The sequence below is a fragment of the Ursus arctos genome, unplaced genomic scaffold (genome assembly GCF_023065955.2).
Source record: "Ursus arctos isolate Adak ecotype North America unplaced genomic scaffold, UrsArc2.0 scaffold_15, whole genome shotgun sequence".
Lineage (NCBI taxonomy): Eukaryota > Metazoa > Chordata > Mammalia > Carnivora > Ursidae > Ursus > Ursus arctos.
Window position 1 is genome coordinate 60,054,030 of NW_026622819.1, and position 25,426 is coordinate 60,079,455.

A 25,426-nucleotide genomic window follows, 5' to 3' on the forward strand; every position below is an offset into this window, starting at 1 on the left:
GGCTTAAAACAGCACAGATTGATTTTTATTTTTATTTTTTTTTTACAGTTCTGGAGACTGGAAGTCCGAAATCAGGCAAGGTGCTGGCCTTCTGGAGGCCTTCGAGGAGAATCCGTGTTCTTGGCTTTCCCACCTGCTGAAGCCACTTGCATGGCTATGCTGCTGGGCCCTGGCTCCATCTGCAGAGTGCATCACCCCAGCCTCTGGCCTGTCATCACACGGCCTTCTTCTCTGACTCTGACTCTGACTCCCCTCGTGCTCCTCTTACAAGGAGCCTTGGGATGACGCTGGGCCCACCGGGATACTCCAGGTATGGGGGGGTGGGGACATCTCCCCATCTTAAGATCTTGGACTTCATCACATCTGCAGGGCCCTTTGTTCCAAGGTCAAAATTGCAGGTCCTGGGAATTAGGACAGGGCCATCTTCGGGCCTTGCTACTTAGGGCCATTATTCAGCCTACTGCCGACCCCCTTAGAGCAGAGGTTGCAAATGCGCTGTGAGCTTCAGCAGAAGCCTGCCCCACAGCTGTCTCTCTGGAAGGTGACGGTTGGTATTCAGAGCCTGAGGCCAGCCTTTTTCTGTGTACTCGTGAGCACCACATGGCTTGAGAGCCTCATGTAGCCACCCCTTGGCCTTCGCTGTGCACTTACCTGGTTCTGGGTAATGGGGTCTTCAGTTGCCTTTGCAGAAAAGAACAGAGAAGTGTGATCATGAGATTTTGTGAAAAGCACTCAGTAATTACTGTAGGACCCAGGAGCTGTCTGGGAAGGATTCGAAAACACTTGTGACAGATGCCTGTTGATTGTCTTTCCACAGTGCTTGAACTGCTGCTTTTTCTGAGCACTTCCTAACTAATCTGAAGCCAAGCTGAGCATTAGTCTAAAGCCCCAGGTATGTCCATTTGATCAGGACTCCGGTTCTTGGTTTCTCACCGCGAGAACATAATGTATAGCAACTGGAGTTTGCATTCCTCTTAAAAAAGCTCTTGGGCCACAGCGATTTTGCCAGATTTAAAGGTCCATGGGCTTAATGGATGTGGGTGGGGTCTGTAGTCACAGCTTTGCGAACAACTGGAGTTCACAGTGAGGGGAGAGGATGGAAAGAGGGGCAGCATTGTGAATGCTGCATCCTTTTAAAGATAAGCAGTGTTTGGAAAGAGTAGATGGTAGAGCCCAAGCTATTTCTCAACTGCCGTGATTGCGTGTGCTATGTGCAGGGATAGGCTAGGTAGGGGAGACCTAGGCAGCCTTTACTTACAAATTAGCCAGGATTGGCTGAACTTGATAGAAATATAACTGGTTTAAGCAAAAGAAAAAAAAAGGAAAAATTTTGATTCAAATATCCTCAAGCTCGCATAGATAGAGGCTGCTTTCAGGCATAGCTGGATCCGGGGGTCCAAATGTGTCCAAATGTGTCATCAAGACTCCATCTTTCCCTGTCTCTCAGTTCTGCTATCTTCCCATTAGCACCGAGGTCCTCTGGACTTGTATCCTATCAGCTAAGCAACCTCAGTGGGAAAGAACAGTGTTTTTCCCAAAAATTTCGACAGAAGTTGTTGAACTGATTCCCATTGGCCTGGTTTGAGCTGTATGGCCATCCTTAAGCCAATTAACATGTGACCAGGAGGGTGTGATGCTCTGATTGTCTGGGTCTGGGTCACCTGTCTCTTTTGTCCTGCAGTCATGACAGGGGGTCAGACCTAACTGAACCACCAGCCCTGAGAGTGGAGGAAAGTTGGCTCCCCAGGGAAAATTGGTTGTTGTTAACAGAAAACGGAGGAGCAGGTGCTGGTGAAGCAGAAATAGCAGAATGTCCATGGCAACTTAGCCCTGGAAGGGCCTGTTGAAAGGCTGTTCGATTACTTTCTAGAAGGAAAAGAGCATGTGTGTTGCTGTTACAGATCTTCCTGAGAACGTTTGTGTCGTCATCCTTGGCCCTGATCCGCAGTTAGGAGGGCATATGTCATTAGACTTCAGACGACTGGGGTTTATTTCATGAAGTTTACAAAGTAGAGAACAAAACACTGGCTTTGTAAAAAAACAAAAAACAAAAAAACAAAAAACATTTGGAGACCCTGAAAGTTCAGAGCATTATCTTTCCCAAGGGAGCTTCAAGGGACACAAAATGAACCAAAAAATTCTTATTGATATGTCTAAACTGTGCCCAGAAATACCATTCATTAAATGTTATCTCCAGTGAGAGACTCTGGGAAGGTCTTAATACTCTGGGACACTCAGGCTCTCCCACTTAATAAGGGAGGGCTTGTTCTGGCCGTGGTCCAAAGGAGCTTGCTACATTCTATCTCCCAAATTCCCTTTCCATTTCCTGTGGAATTCTTCCCTTTTTTCTTTTTCTTTTCCTTTCATCTTTTTTTTTTTTAAAGAAATTGTTAAAATTCCTTTTCCAGCCTGAATCTGCTTCCTGGTTATTTATAAGAGCTGTGTGCCACCCAGAGGTGGCTGGTTTTTCAGACAGAGACATGCACGTTTTATCTTTAGGGTTCCTCCTTAATTTGAATGTGGAGTGAAATGTGACCAGACCCAGGGTTTGGTCAGGTGTCGCCATGTCTAGAGGATGACAGTAGCGGTCAGGACGCTTTGCTTTGAAAGTAAAAAAAACCCAGCTCAGACTGGCTGAAATGCTACAGGAATTTATTGGCTCAGGTAGCTCAAATGTCTAGGGATTATCAAGCTGCAGGCATCGTTTGATCAGGCATTTTTCACCTGCTTTAGTCACTGATGTAATGACCTAGGCACTTAGAGCACTGTTCAGAATAGTAAATATTTTTTGAATGAAGAAAATTATTCTGACTCTGCCTTTTTCCGTGGGTTGGTTTGTGGGTGAAGAGGCAAAATCTTCTTTCTGTCTGTCTCTCCTTCTCTCTCTCCTCTCCCCTCTGCCAACAGTGCTCCCACTTGCATTACTATTTTGCTAAATCCTCACAAATGCCCAAGGCCTCTAGCATTTTACAGCAAAGGAAACCAAGGCCAGAACTCTGAAAGAATGTGCCCCTGGACAGTCCTTTCACCCTCCTATAGAGCTCTGATGGCAGATATTTCTCTTCTAATTTCTCAGCCCATACCTTTTGTTTCTATCCCGAATGAGCCGCTGCCCCTCAGCCAGCAGGATAAGGAGCTGAAATTCATTTTCTAGTCCAGCTGGTCTATATATTTTCAAATTGGCAGCAGAATCCTTTTCTAATCATAACTGCTGTTAGTTTGTGAAATGGGAACATGTGGCAGCTCGAGCAATGCATGGGGAGAGTGGTGAACCCTGGGCCTCCCTGGGGAGAAGCATTGCTGCCCCCCCACCCCCACCCCAGGCCGGGTCTCTACAGCATGGGAGCTGTGCCGATTCTAGCTTTTCTGAATTTAGACCTTTTATACCTCCAGAGCATCCCAAAGCTCACATGGTCGTCTTTCTTCCTCTTTTTTTTTTAAGGTCTTTTTTTTTTATGTTCAATTAACCACACTGTCTTTTTTCAAATGACCAAATGCACTCTGATTGTGTGTAAACTGGATTTCCAGTTATTTATTTCAAACAGTTAATTTTTTTCATTCTCTTATTTAAAAATGTCTCATGTCCTTGGGCTGAACCTCCTGATGGAGGAGGTTCTCCTGCTCTCCTGCTACTCCTTATGGATTGTACATCAAAGAGATGCATGTTGGGCCCTGATGCCCTTCTGGAGGACAGGCTTAGGTGAGCCAAGTCCAAGGTGAGAAAGAGGACAAACAGAGCCCGACTAAAAATTACGTGGTTTGAACTTCAATCAAGACCCCAAAATCAAAGGCGGTGTGTGACAGGTCCCACACAGTTGCCAGGATTTTTTAAATGGGCCTCTCTTACCAGGCTGAGGATCCACAGAGGCTGGCCAGAGATAACACTGAAGAGAAGCCAGGAGTCTCTCCAGTTGTGGTGTGGGATCTGCACCAGTAGCCTGGGCCAGGGCCCACAGCATTGCATGTGTTCTCCCCTGGGTCAATTCACCGCACCACATCGCCTAGCCCTTTGTGAACCCAGACAAGAAGACACCCTTAGCAGCCCGATTGCCAAGTTGTTCCTTCCTCTCAACCCCCAGGTTGGATATTATCTGCACAGGTAAGATGGGGAACCGTGTAACGGAAGGCAGAGCAGGTAGGTTTGCACGCACCTGCTTGAGAACTCTTGATAAATGGGCGGAGGCCCACCTGCATGGAGGTCTTTCTTCGTCCTGCATTGTCATTAGTGGTCTCAACAGAGAGATGTGAGGGAGGGAGGCTTAGCACATTTGCAGCTGAAACGAAGCCAGGACAGCTCTATAGATGACAGAAGGAAAGCTTCAAGAGGTCTCAGGCTCCATCCAAGCGTGAAATATACCAGGGAGCAGTGTCAAGTCTTAGGTTTAGATCCATGAAATCAATTCCCTCATCCCCACATCAGCAGGAAGCCCAGCCTTTAACTCCCTTCCTGAGGTTCCAACTCTGAATATCTCTCTATTTGCTCAGAGACGTTCCTTCAGGTCTGCAGACCTTCCCCATGGATCCCTTTCGTCCCTGAAGTGGTTTCTGGGGCTGTATGGGAATGCTCTGCCCCACCCCATGCCCTCTTGTGCCAGTACCATCCAGCACTGTGGGACCCACGGGGGGACCGAGTGGGGACTGTGGTTTCCAGAGCCACACATAGGACATGAAGCTCCCTAGACTGGGGACCAGGCAGAGGCTGCACAGGACTTGGGGCAGGCTGTGCTGCTGAGCAGGGGCTGGCCTCCGCACGCCGACCGTTCCTGGCTGTGGACTGGGCCTTCGAGGCTGCCGTAGACCTTGCTCCTCACGCGACTGCCCGTGCCCAGACTACCTGCTCTCCAGCTTTGGAGTGCTGGGGTTTTCACGGCTCTGCTCTCTTTATCACCTGCTTCTTTATCACAGCTAAAGATTTTGTTTTAGGGGGATGTATATGAGTAGTTTCAATGTTCTCTGATAGTTCTGTTTTTTATTTATATTTTCTTCTCTCCCAATTCAATATATATATATATATATATATATATATATATATATATATGTAAAACCTGTGCAGCCTTCTGTGAATATTCTGTGAATATTGAATATGGAAGCAATTACTCGAGGTTGCAGTAATTACTTTTACACAACTAGAGCTGGAGACTGGTGAATCAATTCCATGCCCATTAGCAATGTATGCTGGAGCCAAGATTTTCTTTTCCTTTCTTTTTTTAATAGGACTGGACAGTGTTGAATCCTTGAAAAAAAAAAAAACCACTTTTTAATTTTTTTTTAAGCTGACAGCACATTCCGTCTACTCGGCAATGTAGAACTAATGAAGATGTAAGTGTAAGAAAACCTAGAATTGAATGCAGCACGTAGCAAGCATAGTTTAACACAAAGCACACCCAGCTGAAATCACATGTACTAGCTAGCGGTCTAATCCTGTCAGGGCAGCCAGCGCTAGGAAATATTTCTGGATTGTGTCTCAGGCGGTGTTTGCTCTCCATGTAGCCAAGGCGGAATAAAAATGGCTTCAAGCTAAGTCAGGGAACACCCGACGTGCCTTTGATAAGGTTGCCCTTTGGTGGATTATTTAAAGGGTAACGATAGGAAAAATAATCCTGAGAAACTGAGGTGTTTGGATGAGAGATCTTCTCAGAACTTTCCTTCCATTTCCCTTGACAATGTTTGTCAGCTCCCTGCGTAGTGGCCAGAGGTGTGTCTCTTCCCACATTGCAGAATTGGGGCAGTCCCTCAGGGACGTGCCTTTTGGTCCCAGCCCTCGGGTTTCCAGCATTCAGGGCCTGATCAACCCAGCTGACTAGTTCCCTGCATCCGAGGACCCCTTTGATGTGTGGTCAGCGTGGGAGGGAGACTAGAGTGGAAATATGTGTTTTCCTTTCAAAATTCTTGATTGGTGATTCACTGCCAGGTGTCCCCAATGCCCCCAGCTGCTCTGTCCCCTGCAGTTGCTCCCTGGGGATGAGCGCTCCTGATGCCTCGTTCTTGGCTCTGCCTTGCTTCCTGGCTGCGGAGGGAAACTTCGGCATAGCCCCCAGAAACTGTGCTCTGAATTGGTGCCTGCCAAAGGCAGGCAGGCGTGTTCCTTTGTGAGCCTCTCAGACCAGCCAGCCTCACGGAAGGAGCACCGGGCTACAAAGGGCTTGAAGCTGAATGCCTCTGCTTGGCTCCTCTAGGGCCCCCCACTCCCTGTTGTTTCCCACCCAGCCATATTTGGGTTCTTTGTTGCTCCCCGCCCCTCCTTGACTGAGATCACTGGAGCTGTGCTTATGTGGAAACTGTAACAGATTTATACTGTGACACCCACTACCAGGCTGCCCCCGCTCTGTCCCCAGTCCCTTGGGTTGAGGGCATGCTTTGCTGCCTGGCCCCAGGAGCAATGGCATTCTGCTCCCAGTCTGTGGAAGGTAGCATGACCTTCCGGGCTGGGCCCTGGGGAACCGGGCCAGATGTGCTGCCAGGCCCTGTCCCCAGGACCTCAGAGGCCTGTGTTTGGGGCTGCAGGGAAGCCCCTGGGTGTCTGCTGAGCAGGCGGCCTCCGTCTGGACACCCAGCCCTTTCAGCTGTTGAGCCCTAGTTGGAAGAGGCATTCCAGGGACATTCCTTCTGTCTGGATCAGCGACTTGGCCTGAACTGTGAACCAAAAACCGGAACAAACTGCACCAGTTTGCTCAACCTCGAACCAAATCCAAATAGTTTTTATATCACTAAGAACCAAACCAGAGTTCTGGGGTTTGGTTTGGTTTGTTTTCCCACCAGAGAACATTCAGTGAACAAGGCCAAACTGGAACAGGACTCGTCTACCTCCTCAGGCGACTGAGAGGGAACACGAAGAGAACCTCAGCATGGATTTTGGACCCAGTTGGCTCATGGGCCGGAACACACTAGAAGGCAGGGTTAGAGCTGCAGGGATTGCACTAGGTTGACTCCAGGATGAGGAGCTGTGGTGAGAGACCTCTGCTCAGAAGACAGGCGAAGTACAGATCCACATCTCTGTGGACGGTGCTCTGTGGCGTGGGTGGCCCAGAGACTTGCTACGGGGCAGCCATGATGACTGCAGGATGCCACAGATGGGCACAGCACCATGCAACAGGTAGGGACTTAAATAAAATGACGTTGATTTTTCAGAAGTTTTTTACGGTCTATTCCGGGTAAATCCGTAGGCAGTTTCAGTTAGCTTCCAGCCCATGCTAAGGCACATCCCAAAGAAGTAACAACCGCACGACTCCTGCTATCTTGGAGCCCACGGGACACCTTGGGGGTGTATGTGATACTACAGTGCACTGAAGAGAGCTGCAGTGGTTTAAATAGTGCACCCCCCCCCACATTTGTATCTGGCTGGAAACCTAGAAGGTACCTTTTTCAGGAAATTGGGTCTTTGCAGATGTCATTAGTTGTGGGTCTTGAGATGAAATCATCCTGGATTTAGGGTGGGCCCTGAATCCAATGACTAGAGAATTGTGGAGAGAAGAAGACCATGTGAGGACAGAGGCAGAGGTAGGAGAGAGGCGGCCACAAGCCAGGGGACCAGGTGCTGGAAGAGGCAAGAAAGGAATCTCCTGTGGTGCCTCTGCGGGGAGCACAGCCCTGGTGACACCTTGATCTCAGACCTCTAGCCTCCTGTATTGTGCGGGAGAGTAAATGTCTGTTGTACTGAAGCCATCCGATGTGTGATGCTTTGTCATGGCGGCCATAGGACGCTCCTACGGAAGCCCTGGAGACACCAAGCGCCTGCCACACCCACACCTCCTCTCTGAGGAAAATGGACCTTCTGTGTCCTGTGGCTTCACTACCCTTGTCACACACGATTGGACCAAGGATTGGCCGGACGCATGACAGTGGCCGCCCATGTGGGGCCTGGTTCCTCTAGATGGGAAGGCCTTCTACCAACCGTCCTTTGACCAAGGGAGACACATACACCCCATAGGGGCATGGTGGGAAGAGAAGTGGAGCCAGGAGGCAGAAAGCATGAGGCAAGCAGAGCAGGAGAGAGAAGGAGAGAAAAAGGAAGGCTGTGTTGAGAGGGACAGTGTCACAAGAATCAGCAGCCGCATGGCCCCCTCTAGGAGGACAGGTCCCTGTGACACTCCACAGAAGCCTGAGTCTGGTTACTGTGATTGTGTTTGCTTTCTGGGCCCTTCACTTCCTCTGGATTCTTACAATTCATCCCCAAGTCCACAGAGAACTGGAGCATTTCTCTGTCCTCTTCAATCTGAAACAGCCCAACCAACACACAAACACCACAGAAGTGAGACCACCACAGAAGAATAAGAGCTCGGGTGTGGTTGTGTTTAATCCAAGGCTTGTCCCTAGAAATTGCTTGCTGGCTGTGTTACCCTGTGCAGGTTTCTTAACCTCTCTGAGTTGCGGCGTCCTCTTGTATCAGATGGGATTAATGTCATCCTCCAGAGGGTTTTGTTGAGGGTTAAATAAGCCACAGAAAGTGACATATCCACTACGATGCCTAGCACAAAGCATGCCCTTGATAGTTTCCTTCCCTTCAAGTGACTGTACCTGAGACTGGACTTCGGTCTGGGCCTGTGGTGTTGGAAACAGATGTGTGCTTCCAGTTGAACCAGTCTGGCATGCGATGTTTTGAAAATGCTTTGGTTGGGTTTAATAACAAAATTTAAGTTTAGTTTGTTTGGAAATTTAGCAGATGAGTGTGGTTTTGGGTCCTCCCCACCCTCTTTATGTTTGTTGGTTTATGGCTTGATTCAGTCGATGTCCCTGAAAGAACGCACCCATATAACCTTAATTTAATCAGCAGAAATCTTGCAGAAATAGATTTTTGGAAACCACTAGTCTGCCAAAACATTCCCTGGCTTATCAAATATTTTTTACAAGTCTGATAACACTCAATACACCATTGGACCTTAACAGTACTCTGCAGCCAAATCAGCATTGACCTCACCCACCTTTCCCCAGCGCTGTGCCCTTCTCTCTTCCTCCAGCCCTGAGGCCTCCCGCTTCCCGTCCCTTAGTTCCTTAAGAGAAGGAAGAACATGAGATTTCTTGAACGTTGGCGTTTTCAACCTGAGCACAGCGACTTAGCAACAACAAAAGAGAGTTTGGACAAAACAGATGACATGATCTGTTGCTGCATATTTTGTCTTTGGAAGGTTGAAACGCATTTCAAGCCCTAGCCTATATTTTTCATCCTTTCTCCCCTCCACACCCCACTCCTCTTCCTAACAGCTGTGCTCAGCAGGCCTGTTCTCTGGCTGAGCAGCTCTGGGAGGTGGGTCTCCTCCGGCACACCCTCTTTGATACGGTCACCTGCTGCTGCACTCCAACAGAGCCGAGTGGAAGGCAGGACAGAAGAGCCTGGTGTGAACAGCTGAGAATACCTGTCAGCTAGAGGCAGGTGAGGGGCAGTGTGACAAAGGGTGAGCATGTGTGCAGAGGCTGCAAGGGGTTCAGCCATATTTTCTTTAAAAAAAAAAAAGATGTGTGGCAAACATGGCGTAATGCTAAGACTTGATAAAATTAGTTAGAGGTTACAGTCTGCACTAATATCCTCCAGACTTGCCTAAATGTTTGAAATAACTTGTCATGAAACTTTGTTTTAACAGTACTTTCAAAGAGAGGTTTTGGACTTAAAAAGAAAAAGAAATGAAAGCATCTGCTGTGTTAAGAAAGGCTTCAGTTGGGGGCACCTGGGTGGCACAGCGGTTGGGCGTCTGCCTTCGGCTCAGAGCGTGGTCCCGGCGTTATGAGATCGAGCCCCACATCGGGCTCCTCTGCTGTGAGCCTGCTTCTTCCTCTCCCACTCCTCCTGCTTGTGTTCCCTCTCTTCGCTGGCTGTCTCTATCTCTGTCGAATAAATAAATAAAATCTTTAAAAAAAAAAAAAAAGGCTTCAGTTGGGGCACATGGGTGGCTCAGTCGGTTAAGCGTCTGCCTTCGGCTCGGGTCATGATCCCAGGGTCGTGGGATCGAGTCCCGTGTCAGGCTCCCTGCTCAGTGGGGTGTCTGCTTCTCCCTCTGCCACTCCCCCTGTGTTCGCTCGCTCTCAAATAAATACATAAAATCTTTTAAAAAAGGAAAAAGAGAAAGTCTTCAGTTGTAGCAGTCCATACAGAATTTGCCGTGTGTCAGTGGGAACTGGGGTATTGAAATGGGCCTCACATTTGAATGACTTTCCTGAGCATGTTTTGAGATCAAGGTCAAAGTAGTTTTTGTTCCCCCCCCCCAAACAAAGCCACGCATCCAACCCATGGACCCAATGTTGACCCTTGAAGGATTCGATCATGTATGAAAGTTTCTTCAAATAGAACCTTCTTCGTAGTGGTATTTTTTATACTTTCCATCCAGAGCCAGTTTATTTCTCAAGATTGTTCCCTGCTGGATCAAAAGAGAAGTATCTGTTCCATCGTTGCCCATGGCCAGGACACTGGTTCCTGGTGAGGTTTGTGAGGTTCCAGGACAATGTGTGTCATGCGAGGGCCACTGCACGCTCCCCTGTATGTGAGAGAGCATACGTGTTCCTGGGTCTTGGTCTGCCGGTCATCCATGGTACTCTCAGTGAAGCCCCATGGAGCGCCAGGGGTGGGGCAGGGCAGCGAGTTCATGCCCAGCACCGCGGCAAGCCTTAATTTGCTCCTGAGATGGTTGAGGACCAGGGTAGCACTATTTATAGACGAACCACTTCATGATGACCCAGTGCTGCTCACATATTTTTCGTTTCTCCATTGAAGTATATAATTACCCTTTCCTTGGCTATGAACTTTCAGAATATGCAGCAGCCACACGCACAAGGACCTCCTACGACCAGTGGTGACTTCTTTGACTTTCTTGGAGGAGCTGCTCGGTGATCTCAACCTGTCTTCCGGGCAGCAGCAAAGGACCCAGGGTGGGCTAAGTGTGTGCAGTGGGGGTTTGGAAGTCAGAGGTGGGCTGTCATGTGCTGGACTTTCTGGTCACTTGAATGGACTGCCTTTTTCTTATCTTTCTCATGGCAGTGATAGTATCCAAAGATGTTGCTAAGTAAATGAAAGTGCCCCTGGTGGCCAAAGCTGGCATAAATTGAGCAACAAAACGAAGTAGTGTTGCTTTATTACCCAAAGTATGAAATAAATATCCATGAGTGCATATGATATAAAAAATGATTGATAAAGCAACAAACGAGGTAGAAGAAACAACTCACCTGTACAGATAAATTCCAGATAATAAATGTAGATACTTCATCTTAAAGGAGGGGAGAGCCACACATAGCAACTTTCTTCCAAAGACATTAAGCAAAAGGAGAAAAAAGACAAACTTCCCAGTGGAGACACCTGAAAAACAGCTCCTCTGCCAGGAGATCAAGGTCAGCATCAACAATCAAAAATCATGTCAATAGCACGTGCCCTTAATATTGTTGTAATGAAAATAGCATTCCACCTCTGTGGTCTTTCTCTCCCAAACCCATAACCTCAACCTAATCATGAGAAAAACACTAGACAGATACCAATAGTAGGACATCCTGCACTGTACCTGACCAGTGCTCTTCAAAACTGTCACGGTCATAAGAAACAAGGAAAGTCTGAGAAGCTGTTACAGTCAAGAGGACCCTGAGGAGATGGGACTGCTAAATATAATGTGGCATCCTAGATGGGATCCAGAACTGAAGGGCATTAGTTTAAAACCAAGGAAACTGAGGTGCCTGGATGGCTCAGTTGGTTAAGCATCTGACTATTTATTTCGGCTCAGGTCATGTCATCGTTGTGAGCTCGAGCCCCATGTGGGGCTCCATTCTGGGCATGGAGCCTGCTTAAGATTCTCTATCTTCCTGTGCCCCCCTGTCCCCCACCTCTCCCTAAGAAACAAACAAAAAACCCAAGGAAATCCGAATAAATGATTAAATTAATTAAGTAATTAGGCATCAGTATTCATTCTTTAATTGTGACAAATGGAGCTCCTGGGTGTCTCAGTTGGTTAAACGTATGCCTTGGGTTCAGGTCATGATCCCAGGGTCCTGCCAGCCCTACGTTGGGCTCCACTCAGCAGGTAGTTTGCTTCTCCCTGTGCCCCTCCCCCCTGCTTGTATGCACTCTCTCTCTCAAAAATAAGAATAAATAAAATCTTAAAAAAAAACCCATTAATTATGACAAATATACGATACCAATGTGAGATGCTAATAATGGGGGAACTGTATGTGGGGAGAAGGAATATATGGGAACTCTATAGTATCTTTGTAATCTTTCTGTAAATCTAAAACTATTCTAAAAAATGAAGCCTATTAATTTTTAAAAAATTAAAATAGAAAATGTATACAGACATCATTGCAAACATTTGTGTTCCACACATGTGTAAATTGTTAAGATATTGTCATATTTATTTCAAGTTTGTTTGTTTGTTTATTTTAAAGACTTTATTTATTTGAGAGACAGAGAAAGTGAGCATAATCAGGGGAGGGGCAGAGGGAAAAGGAGAAGCAGACTCCCCATGGAGCAGGGAGCCTGATGCGGGGCTTGATCCTAGGACTCTGAGATCATGACCTGAGCCAAAGGCAGATGCTTAAACGACTGACCCACCCAGGCGCCCCTATTTGAAGCTTATTTAAAAAATAAATTTTTAAAACTGAAAAACATTATTGGGAAGAGCAAATACGGATTTGAAAGTACTACAGCATCTATGGTGGGTCAGAGATAGTCACGAGCACTTTGTCTATCTCCACACCCAGGGGTGGGATTTATTTCTTCACCTCCTCAAATCAGGGCAGAAACGATGGTGTGCCAGTGCAAGGCCCAGCCTTGACAAGCCTGGTGGTTTCTGCTTTCTCTCTGCTGGTGTCCCGCCGCCATGCTGGGAGACAGCCCAAGCAGCCACTTGGAGAGGCCCATGATTCTTCTCTACTTGTTGGTAGCCTAACTGAGCTCCCACCCAACAGCCAGCACCAATTTGCCAGCCATCTGAGTGAATCACTTGGAAAACGCATCTTCCAGCTCCAGCCAACCTGCTCTCAGTGATCCCACATGTAGCGGAGGTGAACTGCCCCCACTAAACCCTGCCCAAGTAAACAAATGTTGTTTTAAGCAACTAAGTTTAGGGATGATTTGTTACATGGCAATAGATAACCAAAACAGCACTGTACAATAAGAAAGATTTGACCCCATATCCTGTCTTTTACTTTTTAACTAAAAAATAATTCTTCCATAGGTTAAGATGTTTTCCAAAATGCCTCACCAATTTTCTGGGATGATACCTTTTATAATTTGTTGTAGAGACTCTCATGTTTTATCTCTTAACCTAGTGGGAAGGTTTTAGCCATGGGTCTCTTTTTAGGGCAGTGTTTCCTGAAGAGTGCCCTGCAGAACAGAAGACCCACATAAGTCACTAGAGCTGCATTGTCCAAAATGGTAGTCATATGTGACTACTGAGCACTTGACATGTGGCTGGACTGAACTGAGATGTGCTGAAAGCATACAAAACCCACCAGATTTTAAAGCCTTATCACTAGTCTTCAAAAAAGAATGGAAAATATCTCAATAATTTTATATTGATTATGTGTTGAATTGATAATATTTGGGTGTATTGTATTGAATAAAACATTTTCAAAATTAGTTTCACCTATTTCTTTTTATTTATTTTAATATGGCTACTAAAAGTTTTTAAATTATGCATGTGGCTGGCATTAGGTTTCTGTTGGACAGTACTGCTCTAGAGAAAAAGATTCTGGGTCAAAGTAGTTTAGGAAATGCTACTTAGTTATTCCTTCCTGAGGACTTATATGGTATGCACATTTTCTTTTTTCTAGTCTATTCAACTGTTTATATATGATTGGTGCCATTTCTTCCCCAAATATTTAGAGGAACTTACTTAGGGGAAAGCCATTTATACCTGGTGATCTCTTTATGTAGATATTTTAACTACATCTTCAACGTTTTGATAGGTGTAGGACTATGTTAGGTTTTTTATTTTCTCTTGTGTCAGTTTTTGTTAGTTTTTCTAAGGATTTTTCATTTTATCTAAAATTTAAAATTTATTAATAATAAATTATTCATAATATATTGTAATTATCTTTTAAATATCTGTAGCATATGAACTGATGTCCTCATTTCAGTTGAACTGGTAATTTGTGCCTTCTTTATTATTCTCCTGTCAGACTTCTTAGAAACCTAATACTTTTATTATTCTTTTATAAGTGCCAACTTTTAGGCATGTTGATTTTCTCTTGAATGTTTGTTTTATATTTCATCAATTTCTGCTCTTAGTTTTTATTATTTCTTTCTTTCTATTTTCTTTAGGTTCAATTTGCTATTTTTCTTATTTTTGAGATAAATAACTAGATTTTTCATTTCTATTCTTTTTTCTTTTTAAATACATGCATTTAAGTCCATAAATTTTCTCTTAGCAGAGGTTTAGCCACATCCCTTGTGTTTTGATATGTTGTATCTTCATGATTTCCAATTTCCACTGAAATTTTTTTCTTTGACCTATTTAAAAGTATATTGCTAAATTCCCAAGAAATTGAAGAATTTTTACTCATTTCAAAAATTTATTTCCAGCTTGATGCTTTTGTGGTCAGAGAACATACTCTGAGTGATTTCAATCCTTTGAAACTTGTTGAAACTTCTTTTATGGCCAGCATAAATGTTCCATGGACACTTGAAGAGAATGTGCATTCTTTTCTCCAGTGTTCTGTACATGCCAATATATCAAATTTGTTAATTGTGTTGTTTATATCTTATATAGCCTTACTGATTTTTTCTCCTTGCTGTACATTTTATTGAGAGAGGTGTGTTAACGTTTCCCATTATGAGGGTGGATTTGCCCCTATTTATAATTCTGTCAATTTTTCTTTATATATTTTGAAGCTATGATTTTTACATACATATAAATTGAGAATTTAATATTTTCTTGGAGAATTATCCCTTTTATCATTATGAAACCTGTATCTTTATACCAATTATGCGTTTTGCCTTGAGTCTACTTTGCTATCGGTATAGCTATTCCAGCTTTCTTTTGGGTAGTGTTTGCATGGTATATATTTTTTAATCATCTTTAATTTTTAATTACTCTATGTCTTATGTTTAACTTATATCTCTTGTAAGCAGCATATATTGGATTTTTTAAATTTGGTGAATAATTATAGACTTTTAATTGAACTACTTAATCCATTTACATTTAATTACTGATATATTTGGGTTTATATCTACTATCATTCTACTTGGCCAATCTACTGGATCATAAATGGAAATTTATTTTCACCCCTCCTTCCTCTTTTTTTACTTCTCTCTCTCATTGCTCTTTCTACCTCATTTATTAACTGCTTCTATTTTTGTTTTTCTTGCTGTGCTTCTCTCTTTTCCCAAACTTCTAAATATTGGAGTTCCTCTTGCCCAATTCTCAGAATCAATTCTTCTCTACTCATTCCTTAAGTGATCTTATTCATTCTCAAGACTTTATATAGACTGCCAACTCCCAAATTTATAGCTCTACCCTGGACCTCTTCCTGGAACTCCAAATACACATATCCAATGTCATCCATCACCATTTGGATGTCTAATAGACATCACAAAACTCATGTTTCCAAGATTAAGGTCCTTGCATAGAGCTTCCATGTTAGTTTTTTGCAGTTTTCCTCATCTCAGGAAGTAGCAAGTCCATCTTATCACTTCTTAGGTCAAAAACTTAGGGCCATTTTTGACTCCTCTCTTTCTCTTTCAGTTGACATTTAATCCATCCAGGAGGCTTGTTAACGTTACCTTCAAAATATATCCATAATCTGATCACTTTTCACCACCTCCTCTGCTATCGGCTTGGTCCAACCCTGTGTCAGCTCTCACCTGTTTTATTGCAGTAGTCTCCTCCCTGGTCTTCTCGCTTCCAGTGTAGCCTCTGAGAAGCTTACTCACATAGCTGCTGGAATGATCTTTACAAAGTGTATGCCACATTGCATCACTCTTTGTTTAAGACAAAAATGGCTTTCTTTTTTTTTTCTCAATTCTTATCCTTTTATTGATTAAAAGAATGTTTATTAAAATTTTTTAAAATTTTTTTATTATATTATGTTAGTCACCATACAGTACATCCCTGGTTTCTGATGTAAAGTTCGATGATTCATTAGTTACGTACAACACCCAGTGCACCATGCAATACGTGCCCTCCCCACCACCCGTCACCAGCCTATTCCATTCCCCCACCCCCCTCTGAAGCCCTCAGTTTGTTTCTCAGAGTCCATAGTCTCTCATGCTTCATTCTATCTTATTCAGAGTAAAAGCCAAAATATTTTCCATGGACCATAGAGCTCTTATTGATTTAGTCCCATGTCACTTTTCTGACCTCATCATCTACCACCGTTTTTTCATTCACTCTGCTCCAGCCAATCTGACCTCCCTGCTATTGCTCATAAATACCAAGCATACGCTCCCCTTCAGGACCTTTCAAATGCTATACTTCCTCTTCCCGCATATCTTTGTATGGCCCACTCACTTACTTCAGGTCTCTCTTCCAATACCCTTTTCTGGACCATCTTTTTTTTTTTTAAGATTTTGTTTATTTATTTGACAGAGAGAGAGAGAGACAGCCAGCGAGAGAGGGAACACAAACAGGGGGAGTGGGAGAGGAAGAAGCAGGCTTCCCGCTGAGCAGGGAGCCTGATGCAGGGCTCGATCCCAGGACCCTGGGATCATGACCTGAGCCGAAGGCAGATGCTTAACTACTGAGCCACCCTGGCACCCCTGGACCATCTTATATAAGATATTAAAGGGCCCTCATCTTTTTTACCCTGTGACATTTTTTTCCACATAGCTGTCACCACCACCTGATGTATTGTGTATTCATCTTTGGATTTATTTACAGTCTGTTTCCTCCAACCATAAACTCTGAGACATAGGAAGTTTGTTTTATTCCCGGATGTATCTCCAGAACCTAGGTCAAGTTCTGGCAAATTGTAGACTCCCCATAAATGTTATTGAATGACAACAAAATGCGTTTTTACAACAATCCTGTGAAGTTGAGAAGGTGAATATTGTTATCTGCTTACCAAAGAGGAAGCTGAAGCTCAGAGCCTTGAGCTGATTTATAGAAACCACATAGCCATTAAGTGGCTTAGTTGGAATTCAGACACATCTTTTTCTGCTCAGTTTAGGATTTATTCCACAGTAGCACATATCTCAACCATGGCAGATTCCCTACTGACAGCCAATGATGACAAACATTGGAAATAAGAGTCGGGCAGCGTCTGGAAGTCACCTTTGTTCCAGTTTCTACATATCAGCAATACCAAAAAAAGAAGGAAAAAAAGGCCTTGTGATGTATGTGGCTTCTTCACATTTTCCCTGGGTGGAAAAGAAGTGGGTGCTGAGTGAGCAAGTTAGTGAGCATTTGGAAAAGGTGTGGCTTGTGGTCAGGATGCCCTTCCGGGGACTGGGGAGATAGGATCGTCTATAATGAGGCAGGGAAGAGTTTTTTCAACATCAAATATGAACTCCCTATTCAGATTCTAAGACTGAAGGAAAAATCATACATTCATTCAACAAATATTTATTGGGTAACCCACAATGTACCAAGCATGCTGTTCTAGGCACTGGCATTAGAGTACTGAATAAAACAGACAAGTCCTTGCCATCCTCTAATGGAGAAACAGTAAGGTCTAAGTGCATTATCACCAGATGAAAGAACTGGAGAAGAACATGAGGTTTCCTACTGAGAGCACATTCAGTAACTTTTCAAATTACCTCCTTGTTGGAAGGAAGGACTTGTACTTAGAGGCCAGAATTAGGAAACTGTGAGATATCACATTGGAGCTGTAGCTAAATGGACACATGTCAAGCCACAGAGGAGCAGGTTAGGGAGGGGAGTCAGTGGAAGAGATGAGTAGTAACTGGTATCTGGCAGGTCCAATTAAAACATCTGGGTGGGATAGAATTCTCTAACAATCTAGAAAAATCCATTTGTCCCTTCTGCCTGGCATATAGACTACATTCCTTCCCTTCCCTTCATATATGGTCATATCACTGAGTTCTAACCAATGAAATCTGGGTGGAAGTATTGAATGCCATTTGCAGGTCTGGCCCTTAAATTCTCTTTGGAAGCCTTTTCAGTATGGCAGAATGGCCACCAGCCTGAGTCCCAGAATGACTGTATGAAATGTAAGTGTTGCTGACTTGAATCCCCACCTTAAATTGCTACATAGAAAGGATTACACTTCATATTCCAGTTTAGAAATTTGGAATGTTTGGAGTTTTGGAATTCTTTAAAAGTCCCACAGACTTTTTGGAGTCTTTGAAAGAGATTTGTGGTGGGCACTAAGTTCCATGAGTTTTTCTCCATTTCCCAGGCTCCCTTGCAGTAATTGTGGTCATGGGGCTCAGTTCTATACAGTAGACTAGGGGGGAAAGAATATATGCTACCTCCAACCTTAGGCCATAAAAATCTCCCGTAAAACTATCCATTTCTAGCTAGCTGCTACCAGGGCAACTTTGAAGCTACAAGATGGCAGAGCCACAGTATTAAAGGAGTCTGGGTTCCTGGATGAGCATTTGAAGAAGAGCCACCCAAGAATATGGCCATCAGACTTTGTATAAGAGATTAATCTGTTTTTATTACTTTTAGTCCCTGAAATCTGAGGTTGTTTCTAATGCAGCCTACCTGGCTAAGGCAGTCTATCTGTTGCTGTCCTGTAGTCTACTGTAACTAATGCACCAAGTGTGCAACGGGCCCAGCCCCAAGATAAGAGAGTCCCGGCTGATACTAGACTGAACTGTGGAAGAAGGGACAGGGGCTGTTCTATTTAACACTCTGTCCCCACTGCGTAGCATGGTACCTGGCACATAGTAGGTCCTCAAAAGTGTATGTTGAAATGATGATGAATGACCAGATGTCTGTTTTGTAATGTTTTTGACATATTCTGACTAACACCCAAAATCTAGCTCCAGGGTTCATGATATTCATGAGACAATTAAATTGTTTATAATGTGACTTTTAAAGAGTTACGTAAAAGACTTTGGAGTCAGACAATCCTCAATCTGTTTGTGACCTTGAAAGCATGTAACCTCTCTGGGCCTCAGTGCCCCAATTTGCCAAACAGGGATTTAGCTCCCCACCTTACAGGTGTATGGCGGGGCTGAATGGGGTCATGTCTGTAGAGAGTCTGGCTCTGCGTCTACCACCAAGTAAGTCTCTCTTGTTTGCACATGGTACAACTAGCAGGCATCATGGGATTCTTCGAGGAGATCGGGATGGTCAAGGGATTCCATGACAGGGCTTATGAAGCAAGTCCAGTTACTTAAGACATTCCATGAGATCAGAGGAGGCAGGAGTGTTCTTAAGCACGTGAGAGGCTCACTCATAGAATGAGATCATGCGAGGCAGTCTGGAGCGAAAGAGTTGGCTCTGGAGCCAGACCTGGGTTTGAATCTTGTTCATTTTATACTCAACCACTTTTTCCTGAGGGCTTATTCTGTGCAGCAGCTGTTCTGGGCACCGGGGATCCAACAACGAAAAAGACAAAGGTTCTAGAATGCCTCCTGGCACTTTCGGTTCTGTGCGGGAGAGCTAGAATAATGAAAACTATCACATCTGTGCTATGAAGAAAAAGTAACTAGCTTACTAACTCTGTGGCCTTGAACAGGCTATTTTTATCTCCATGAGCCTCAGTTTTCCTCATCAGTAAACTAAGAAATGTAGTCTCCATCTTCCTCTTTGTAAAGATTACAATGCTATATGTACAGCAACTAGAACAGGCTCATGGCTAATGAGGAGTCAACTGTAGCTGTTGCTGTTACCGTTATCACTGTTGAGCTCAGGATTAGTGGCCATACATGACCTGATGCCAAATCTCCTGACTCTGATTGCCTTCATTGTCCCTTATTATTAAGGACGCCTTACAGGGTTGCTTGTAAAAGATGTTAGCAGAAAAGTGTCTTTCTTGGGTGTGTGTCTGCTGTGAATATTTCAGTAACAGTTGATAGAAACTTTAACTCAAAATGGCTTAAACAATAAAAGGAGTGTATTGGTTCACATTACTGATCAGTCCAGAGGTGGGTCTTACTTACTTCAGGTATGGCTTGATCCAGCTCTCAAACCAATGTTCCGGTTTATTTATTTTTTAGTCTGTTCACCCCTCAGTCATTCACCTGTAACTAAAACTGTCAGTCCTTTTTGTTGGAAGATGACTTCCAAGACCTATGTGCTTTCTTGTTATATCCAAGTTGTGAGAAGCATCCTTCTTCGTAATGAGAAAACATTTCCCCCCAGAAATCCCACCAGAAGGTGTTTTATGTCTCCTTTGTCTAGGCTGGGTCATCTTCCCATCCCTTAGCTAATGACTACAACCTATTATGGCTTATTGATTTGCTGGAACTGAGGGGGGGATTGACTAATCAAACTGCATGTGGGGAGGGTGTTTTCCTCAAGGAAATGGGTGGGGGGCTCTTTTACTACAAAGAAGAAACAGATCAACAGCCAACAACTGGTATCCACTCAGTTTTTCAGGAAGCTGAGATACAGACGGGCTCCCCCTCCAAGGTTGCTTCTCTCTTTGACTTACTCCCTAATACTCCTTCTTTATCCAGAACCTATTTAAAGCCGAGGGCCATTTCATTCTCTCTGTCATCAGCCTCTGGTTACATCTGATTTAACTTGGGCCAGTTAATTAAGTTATGCTGGTTTTTCCAGACACGGGGAAGAGGTAAAGTCATATCAAATGCTGCTGTAAACCTCCAGCTTGAGGTAACTTTGTTCTGAGCAGACTTAGCTGGACCTTTCAGGAGGCAGAAGAAAATAAATATCTTGAGGACCCCTAACACCTAATACTTAGGAGTAGGAAGTCCTGATGCTTTTCAAAAGAGAGAGAGAGAAATGAACGAGAGGGGCAGACTGACCCACGGCCAAATGCTAGGCTTGTCTCCATGGTGATCTGATGCACTTCTCCTAAGACAAATATCAGTGGCAGTCCACAGTGCTGGAGATACAAGAATTACACCATCCTGAGTTACCAGCCACCAGGCAAAGTACAAAAGCATCTGTAGTGAGCACTGGAACATCATCTTGGGCTATGGAGAGTGTGTTTCTGTGGATGAGGCCTGTGTCTCCATCCCTCCAGCAGCTCTGATACTGGGAACACTTGTTGCAAGTAGACTACTAATTCAGGTGCCCTTGATTCCCAGCTTCGGGCTTCTCCCCTCCCCTGGATTCTGTTGTTTTTAGTAACCCAAGGAGTCAGCCTCTTATATCAAGAACCTTAGAATCTGAGATTCTAACTTCGGGCAGAACTCAATTGGACGTAGGGTGAGGACTCTATTTGCCAGGGAGGGAATGTACCAGATCTATGTGTACTTTTAGTCTGTGGCTTGTCTTTTCATGCTCTTAGCTGTGTCTTTTAGAGAGCAAACGTTTCAAGTTATAATGAGGTTCAGCTTACCAGGTTTTTCATTTATGGACCATGCTTTTGTTGTGAATCTAAAAAGTCTTTGACCAACACAAGGTCACAAAGGCTGATGCACTCAGTTGCTTTTGCAGCTCTGTTGAAAATCAGTTGTTCAAATGTATGCGGGCTTGATCTATTTGTCAATTTTTGTGGCAATACCACACTGTCTTAATTACTCTTACAATCTGAAGCAGTGTTAGTCCTCCAAATACATTCTTTTTGAAATTTGTTTTGGCTATTCTAGATCATTCACATTTAATTATTAATTTAGAATCAGCTTGTTAATATCTGTAAGAATTGCTGGGATTTTACTTAGGATTTCAATGAATCTCTTAAAAATTTGGCACCTTAACAATATTGAGTCTTCTGATTCATGAACATATTATATCTCTCTCAATACTGATTTTTAACTTTCAGTATAAATACGCCTTGTCAGATTCAGCTCCAAAGATTTAATATTTTGTACAATTGTAAGTGTATTTTTTAAAATTTTAATTTCCGATGGTTTATAGCTAGTATACCAAATACCATTAATTTTTGGATATTGATCTCATAATTCTGTACCCTTGCTAAACTTAATTATAAGTTCTAGTATCTTTTTTTTTTTTTTTTGTAGATCTCGTATTCTCTGGATAGATGATCATGCTTGCAAATAGAGTTTAACTTTTTCCTTTCTGACGTGGAAGCCTTCTGTTTCTTTTTCTTGCCCTATTGCACTGCATAGAACCCTTAGTACAAAATTAAGTAGAAATCATGAGAGTGAACATTCTTTTTTTTTTTAAGATTTTATTTATTTATTTGACAGAGAGAGAGACAGCAAGAGAGGGAACACAAGCAGGGGGAGTGTGAGAGGGAAAAACAGGCTTCCCACTGAGCAGGGAGCCTGATGAGGGGCTCCATCCCAGGACCCTGGGATCATGACCTGAGCTGAAGTCAGATGCTTAATGACTAAGCCCCAAGAGAGTGAACATTCTTGATTTATTCCTGATCTTAAGGGGAATGCATTCAGTCTTTCACCATTAAGTTTGATAGTAGCTGTAGAGTTTGAGAAAGATTTTTTTTTTTTTGCTTTTCTGAGATTTTGTCAGGAATGGATATTGGTTGTTTTTTTTAAATGCTACTTCTGTATTTGTTGAGGTGATTATATGGACTTCATTTTTATTTTGCTAATATGGTGAATTACATGGATTGTTTTTTAATATTTTATTGAGGGTTGGTTTATTTATACTCATGAAAGATATTGGTCTCTAGTTTTCTTTTTTCTTTTTTTTTTATTATGTTCAGTTAGCCAACATATAGCACATCATTAGTTTTTGATGTAGTGTTCAACAATTCATTAGTTGCCTATAACACCCAGTGCTCATCAGCACATGTGCACTCCTTAATGCCCATCACCCGGTTAGCCTTCTACTTTTCTTATAATGTCTCTGTCTGGTTTTGGTATCAGTGTGCCCTCATATTTGAGTTGGGAAGTACTCCCTTATCTTTAATTTTTTAGAAGAGATTATGTAGAACTGGTAGGAATTCTTCCTTAAACGTGGGTAGAACTCACTCTGAAGCTATCTGAGCCTAGAGCTTGCTTGCCTGAAGGTTTTAAACTACAAATTCAGTGTTTTTTTTGTTAGATGTAGATTATCTATTTATTCTTTTTTTTTTAAGATTTTATTTATTTTTTCGACAGAGATAGAGACAGCCAGCAAAAGAGGGAACACAAGCAGGGGGAGTGGGAGAGGAAGAAGCAGGCTCATAGCAGAGGAGCCTGATGTGGGGCTCGATCCCATAACGCCGGGATCACGCCCTGAGCCGAAGGCAGACGCTTAACCGCTGTGCCACCCAGGCGCCCCTATTTTCTAGTTTCTTAAAATGAAAACTGGTGTCATTGGTTTGAGACTTCTCTTCTTAGGCATCTTCTTCTTAAGCAGTCTTACAAATTGTGGTCGTGTTGTATTTTCTCTCAGTTCAAATGCTTTATAATTTTCCTGTTGGTTTATTCTTTAACTCATGGGTTAATTAGGAGGAGTGTATCATTTGGTTTCCAAGTGTTTGGATATTGATTTCTAATTTAATCAAGCCCATTGCTGTCAGAGAACATACTTTATATGGCTTGAATTTTTAAAAATTTATTAAGATTTCGTTCAAGCCCAAGAGTGTGGTCTGTCTTGGTAAATCTTCTATGTGCACGTGAAAAGAATGCATATTCTACAATTGTTGAATAGAGTGTCTTTAGAAGTCTATTAGATCAGATTGGTTGATAGTATTATTATTTATTTATTTATTTTTGGCGGGCAACAAAGCAAAGTTTATTGAGCGATAGTACAAAGCCCCTAAGAAGGAGGGGGACCTGAGAGGGTTGCCCTAGTTGATAGTATTATTGAAGTCTTCTATATCCATACTGATTTTTTTATATAGTTGTTCCATCAATTATTAAAAAAGAGTATCAAAATCTCCAACTATAATTATGGATTTGTTTATTCCTCCTTTCAGTTCTGGAAGTTTTTGCTTTATGTATTTTGCAGCTTTATTGTTAGATACATACATGTTTATTTTTATTTTTTTATTTTTTATTTTTTTTTAAAGATTTTATTTGTTTATTTGACAGAGAGAGACAGCCAGCGAGAGAGGGAACACAAGCAGGGGGAGTGGGAGAGGAAGAAGCAGGCTCATAGCAGAGGAGCCTGATGTGGGGCTCAATCCCATAACGCTACGATCACGCCCTGAGCCGAAGGCAGAGGCTTAATGACTGAGCCACCCAGGCACCCCCAGATACATACATGTTTAAGATTATGGTCTTTTAAAATGAATTGACTGTATTATCATTTTGAAATGAATGTTATTTTCCCTGGGATTATTCTTTGCTCTGAAATCTACTTTGTCAGATACTAATATAGCCACTGCAGATTTAAAAAAAATTAATTTTAGCATGGTATGGTTTCTATCCATTAATTTTTAATCTAGTTGTGTCTTTATAGTGAAAGTTAATTTCTTGTGGACAACATACATTTGTCTTGCTTTTTTGTTTTTTATCCTACCTGACAATTTCTGCTTTTTAATGGGGACTGTTTTTGTTTTATTGTTTCTATTTAATATGATTATTTATATGGTTAGGTATAAATCTACCATCTTCCTGTTTGTTTTCTTGTTTCCCTTGCGCTCTTTGTTCATTTTTTCCTCCTTTTCTGATTTCCTTTGGATTGAGTATTTTTATTACACATTTTATCTCCTTTGTTTACTATTAGCTGTCATTCTTTTTTGTTATTTTTGTGGTTGCTTTAGGCTTAATACTATTCATCTGTATCTTATCACAGTCTGTCTTCAAGTGGTATTATATTGCTTGGTGCATAGTATAAGAATCTCACCATAGTATATTTCCATTTCTCCTCTCCAACTTTTATGCTGTTGTTGTCATTTTGTACATATATTAGAAACCCACCAATACCAGGGTATTATTTCAGTTTAAACAATCAATTAAAAGACATTTAAGTATTAGGAAAAAACATATTTATCCACATAGTTAGCATTTCTGGTGTTTTTTATTTCTTTGTATAAATCCATATTACCATCTTGTTACTGGTTACTTTCTATCTGAAATAATTCCTTTAACTTTTCTTGTAGTGCAGATCTTCTGGTGATAATTTTTTTCCAGTTTTTGTATGAAGTCTTTATGTTTTCACTAGGTATAGAATTTTAGGTTGACAGGTTTTTTTCTCTTAGTACTTTAAAGATGTTGCTCCTCTACCTTCTAGCTTGCATGAGTTCTGATGAGAAATGTGCATCAGAAACCAGGGACGTACTGTATGGTGACTAACGTAATATAATAAAAAAACATTAAAAAAAAAGATATGTGCTGTGCTCCTACCTTTGTTCCTCCTTATATTATGTATCTGTTTTTCTCTGGCTGCTTTTAAGATGTTCTCTTTATTGTTGGTTTTGGGCAATTGGGTTATGATATATTATGAAATGGTTTTCTTCATATTTCTTGTTCTGGGAGTTTTTTGACCTTCTAGTTAGTTGTGATTTTTACTTTTCAACAGATTTGGATAATATTTTACTGTTATTTCCTTGTATCTTT

General features: G+C 42.7%; 1 long non-coding RNA gene across 18 annotated transcripts in view; it reads left to right on the forward strand.

The window, feature by feature from the left end:
- LOC113264107 (uncharacterized) overlaps positions 1–25,426 on the forward strand; it is a 248,283-nt gene that overhangs the window by 144,283 nt on the left and 78,574 nt on the right. For 7 of the 18 annotated variants that reach the window (XR_008959256.1, XR_006410886.3, XR_008959265.1 and 4 more), the window contains 2 exons: positions 49–892; positions 3,851–9,857. This is a non-coding gene — a long non-coding RNA (uncharacterized LOC113264107). The other 11 variants (XR_008959260.1, XR_008959259.1, XR_008959269.1 and 8 more) reach the window with 9 other exon arrangements.